At 58.6% G+C, this 5,025-nt stretch overlaps 1 pseudogene; it reads right to left on the bottom strand.

Moving 5' to 3' along the window:
* Window positions 1-227: 227 nt before the first annotated feature.
* Window positions 228-323, bottom strand: LOC144730414 (U6 spliceosomal RNA; annotated as a pseudogene).
* Between the last annotated feature and the right edge of the window lie 4,702 nt (window positions 324-5,025).

Below are 5,025 nucleotides of genomic sequence, written 5' to 3'. Positions count from 1 at the left end.
CGATGCGTTTCTTGCCCGTGGCAGGGTCTCGTGGTTGTCGTGGCAACAGCGGCCAGATTCTTGGCAAACTGCCAGCGTGGGATTAGCCCTCTGTGGCACGCGGAGACAGAGACACAGAGAGACACAGAGAGAGACAGATAGACACAGAGAAAGACTAATAGAGCGATATAGAGAGAGAAGGAAGAGATAAAGAGAGATGGGGAGACGGGGAGAGAGGGAGAGATGCAGAGGAGAGGGAACGCTTCACGAATTTGCGTGTCATCCTTGCGCAGGGGCCATGCTAATCTTCTCTGTATCGTTCCAATGTTTTTAGTACAGGTACTGCCGGAGGAGAGGGAGAGAGATGCAGAGAGAGAGATGCGAGAAGGGCGAGAGAGAGAGTGAGCGAGAGGTGGGGGTTTACATAAAGCAAAGTTATTATTTAAAAAAAAATACGAAATGATGAACGAAGCAAAGTGCCGACTACACCGAGCATCTTCTTGTTTCCACTGATCGTAAATAAAAGAGAGAGAGAGAGAGATGCAGAGAGAGGGAGAGAATAATAAAATGACAAACAGCGACACAGAGAGAGACGAGGCTGAGAGAGGGAGAGACGTGACAGAGAGAGAGACGGAGAGAGGTAAAGGCAGATGCAGAGAAGAGAGAGAAACAGCGGAAAGGAGGAGAGTGGAGGTGAGAAACATGGGGGAGGGAGGGGGCAAGGAGGCATCAGCAGCAGCAGCAGAGCGAATGCCGGAGGAAGAGCGACTGAGAGGGAGGGAGGGAGAGAGGGAGGGGGAGAGGGAGAGAGGGGGAGAGCAGCGAAGAAGTAGAGCACCTGGGAACGTGGTGAGGTGGGGGAGGTGGGGGTGGTGGGTGAGGTGAGTGAGATGAGTGAGGTGGGGGTGGTGGGTGTGGTGAGGTGAGTGAGGTGAGGGTGGTGAGGGTGGTGAGTGAGGTGAGTGAGGTGAGGGTGGTGAGGGTGGTGAGTGAGGTGAGTGAGATGAGTGAGGTGGGGGTGGTGGGTGTGGTGAGGTGAGTGAGGTGGGGGTGGTGAGGGTGGTGAGTGAGGTGAGTGAGGTGAGGGTGGTGAGGGTGGTGAGGGTGGTGAGTGAGGTGAGTGAGATGAGTGAGGTGGGGGAGGTGGGGGTGGTGAGGGTGGTGAGTGAGGTGAGTGAGGTGGGGGAGGTGGGGGTGGTGAGGTGAGTGAGGTGAGTGAGGTGGGGGAGGTGAGGGTGAGTGAGGTGGGGGAGGTGGGGGTGGTGAGTGAGGTGAGTGTGGTGAGGGTGGTGAGTGAGGTGAGTGAGGTGGGGGGTGGTGAGTGAGGTGAGTGAGGTGGGGGAGGTGAGGGTGAGTGAGGTGGGGGAGGTGGGGGTGGTGAGGGTGGTGAGGTGGGGGAGGTGGGGGAGGTGGGGGTGGTGAGTGAGGTGAGTGAGATGAGTGAGGTGGGGGGTGGTGGGTGTGGTGAGGTGAGTGAGGTGAGGGTGGTGAGGGTGGTGAGTGAGGTGAGTGAGGTGAGGGTGGTGAGGGTGGTGAGTGAGGTGAGTGAGATGAGTGAGGTGGGGGTGGTGGGTGTGGCGAGGTGAGTGAGGTGGGGGTGGTGAGGGTGGTGAGTGAGGTGAGTGAGGTGAGGGTGGTGAGGGTGGTGAGTGAGGTGAGTGAGATGAGTGAGGTGGGGGAGGTGGGGGTGGTGAGGGTGGTGAGTGAGGTGAGTGAGGTGGGGGAGGTGGGGGGTGGTGAGGTGAGTGAGGTGAGTGAGGTGGGGGAGGTGAGGGTGAGTGAGGTGGGGGAGGTGGGGGTGGTGAGTGAGGTGAGTGTGGTGAGGGTGGTGAGTGAGGTGAGTGAGGTGGGGGTGGTGAGTGAGGTGAGTGAGGTGGGGGAGGTGAGGGTGAGTGAGGTGGGGGAGGTGGGGGGTGGTGAGGGTGGTGAGGTGGGGGAGGTGGGGGAGGTGGGGGTGGTGAGTGAGGTGAGTGTGGTGAGGGTGGTGAGTGAGGTGAGTGAGGTGGGGGTGGTGAGTGAGGTGAGTGAGGTGGGGGAGGTGAGGGTGAGTGAGGTGGGGGAGGTGAGGGTGAGTGAGGTGGGGGAGGTGGGGGTGGTGAGTGAGGTGATGTGAGTGAGGTGAGGGTGGTGAGTGAGGTGAGTGAGATGAGTGAGGTGGGGGTGGTGGGTGTGGTGAGGTGAGTGAGGTGAGGGTGGTGAGTGAGGTGAGTGAGATGAGTGAGGTGGGGGAGGTGGGGGTGGTGAGGGTGGTGAGTGAGGTGAGTGAGGTGGGGGAGGTGGGGCTGGTGAGTGAGGTGAGTGAGGTGAGTGAGGTGGGGGAGGTGAGGGTGGTGAGGGTGGTGAGGTGGGGGGAGGTGAGTGTGGTGAGGGTGGTGAGTGAGGTGAGTGAGGTGGGGGTGGTGAGTGAGGTGAGTGAGGTGGGGGAGGTGAGGGTGAGTGAGGTGGGGGAGGTGGGGGTGGTGAGTGAGGTGATGTGAGTGAGGTGAGGGTGGTGAGTGAGGTGAGTGAGATGAGTGAGGTGGGGGTGGTGGGTGTGGTGAGGTGAGTGAGGTGAGGGTGGTGAGGGTGGTGAGTGAGGTGGGGGTGGTGAGGGTGGTGAGGTGAGTGAGGTGAGGGTGGTGAGTGAGGTGAGGGTGGTGAGTGAGGTGGGGGTGGTGAGTGAGGTGGGGGGTGGTGAGCGTGGTGTGGTGAGTGAGGTGAGTGAGGTGAGGGTGGTGAGTGAGGTGGGGGTGGTGAGGGTGGTGAGGTGAGTGAGGTGAGGGTGGTGAGTGTGGTGGGGGTGGTGAGTGAGGTGAGTGAGGTGGGGGAGGTGAGGGTGGTGAGTGTGGTGAGTGAGGTGGAGGTGGTGAGTGAGGTGGGGGAGGTGGGGGTGGTGAGGGTGGAGAGTGAGGTGAGTGAGGTGGGGGAGGTGAGTGAGGTGAGTGAGGTGGGGGTGGTGGGGGTGGTGGGGGTGGTGAGTGAGGTGAGTGAGGTGGGTGAGGTGAGGGTGGTGAGTGAGGTGGGTGAGGTGAGGGTGGTTAGTGAGGTTAGTGAGGTGAGGGTGGTGAGTGAGTCAGGGTGAGGTGATGGTGGTGAGTGAGGTGAGTGTGGTGAGTGAGGTGAGGGTGATGAGTGAGTCGGGGTGAGGTGAGGGTGGTGAGTGAGGTGGGAGTGGTTAGTGAGGTTAGTGAGGTGAGGGTGGTGAGGTGAGGGTGGTTAGTGAGGTGAGTGAGGTGAGGGTGGTGAGTGAGTCGGGGTGAGGTGATGGTGGTGAGTGAGGTGAGTGTGGTGAGTGAGGTGAGTGAGGTGAGGGTGATGAGTGAGTCGGGGTGAGGTGAGGGTGGTGAGTGAGGTGGGGGTGGTTAGTGAGGTTAGTGAGGTGAGGGTGGTGAGGTGAGGGTGGTGAGTGAGGTGAGGGTGGTGAGGTGAGGGTGGTTAGTGAGGTGAGGGTGGTGAGTGAGGTGAGGTTAGTGAGGTGAGGGTGGTGAGTGAGGTGAGGGTGGTGAGGTGAGGGTGGTGAGTGAGGCGGGGTGAGCAAGACGAACGCGCGGCCAGGAGGGTGACAACGATTCACGCGAAGCTCCCAATGAGCGTGGCGACGTGAACACGCCGCGTGAGGGAACAGGATGGGAGGTGCAGCGGTTAGCGCGCGTGAGGGAACAGGATGGGAGGCGCAGCAGTTAGCGCGCTGCCACACTCTGCACCCTGGCGACCCGGGAACGGTGAAGTGTGGTCCAACTACCACCACGGTCGACACAACACGGGGGAGGGGGGGGGGGGTCTTCATCTAGCAGTGGAGTGACAAGGCAGCCGTGGATTATATATCGCGTTAACCAATGCACGAGACGACCAAGACAAAGGTCCCCCGTATAGCCTTGGCAGACTGTTGGGGCAAGTGCTGTCGGCGAGCACGGAGGCCGGCACTGTGGCACACGAGGGGGTGGGTGGCCAGCACCGCGCCCGGCCGCCTTTGTCTCCCCAGTGGCGATGTTTACTACACACCGCGCCAGGGACTCGCACGTACATATGAGCCACGTGACCATGCGTAGTAGCGGTAGTAACGGCGGTGGTGGTAATGATGACGATAGCGATCTTTTTTATTAAACTATTTTATTTTAGCAGGTCAGGCACACTGAGTTACGCGGCTCTTTTTCAGAAGTGACCTGGCCACAAATGGTAGCTCAACGAAGTGGCTTATCATCACGTAGACATTTATAGCAGCCAAATACTCATAAAAACACGTCGATTCTAAATGCGGAGGTTAAAAAACCGGAGGACCCGGAAAAAAATCCACGCGACCACGGGGAGAGAGAGAGAGACGCAAACTCCAAATATACAGCAGGCATCAGGGGTCGGGATCGAACCCACGACCTCCTGCATACCAGGCGAGGTAGTTCACATCTCCCAGTCACCGTGATGATGATGAGAGAGAGACACTCAAACTCCAAATCTCCAGTAGGCGTCAGGGGTCGGGATCGAACCCACGACCTCCTGCATACCAGGCGAGGTAGTTCACATCTCCCAGTCACCATGATGATGATGAGAGAGAGACACTCAAAAACTCCAAATCTCCAGTAGGCGTCAGGGGTCGGGATCGAACCCACGACCTCCTGCATACCAGGCGAGGTAGTTCACATCTCCCAGTCACCATGATGATGATGAGAGAGAGACACTCAAAAACTCCAAATCTCCAGTAGGCGTCAGGGGTCGGGATCGAACCCACGACCTCCTGCATACCAGGCGAGGCAGTTAACATCTCCTAGCCAACGTGATAATGATGAGAGAGAGACAATCAAACTCCAAATATACAGCAGGTGTCAGGGTCGGGATCGAACTCACGATCTCCTGCATACCAGGCGAGGTAGTCAACATCTCCTAGCCACCGTGATGATGAGAGAGAGACACTCGAACTCAAAATATACAGTAGGCGTCAGGGGTCAGGATCGAACCCACGACCTCCTGCATACCAGGCGAGGCAGTTAACATCTCCTAGCCAACGTGATGATGATGAGAGAGAGAGACACGGAAACTCCAAATATACAGTAGACATCAGGGGTCGGGATCGAA

The sequence above is a fragment of the Lampetra planeri genome, chromosome 35 (assembly GCF_965212315.1).
Source record: "Lampetra planeri chromosome 35, kcLamPlan1.2.h2, whole genome shotgun sequence".
Taxonomy (NCBI): domain Eukaryota; kingdom Metazoa; phylum Chordata; class Hyperoartia; order Petromyzontiformes; family Petromyzontidae; genus Lampetra; species Lampetra planeri.
This window is presented reverse-complemented; position numbering and strand designations above follow the sequence as displayed.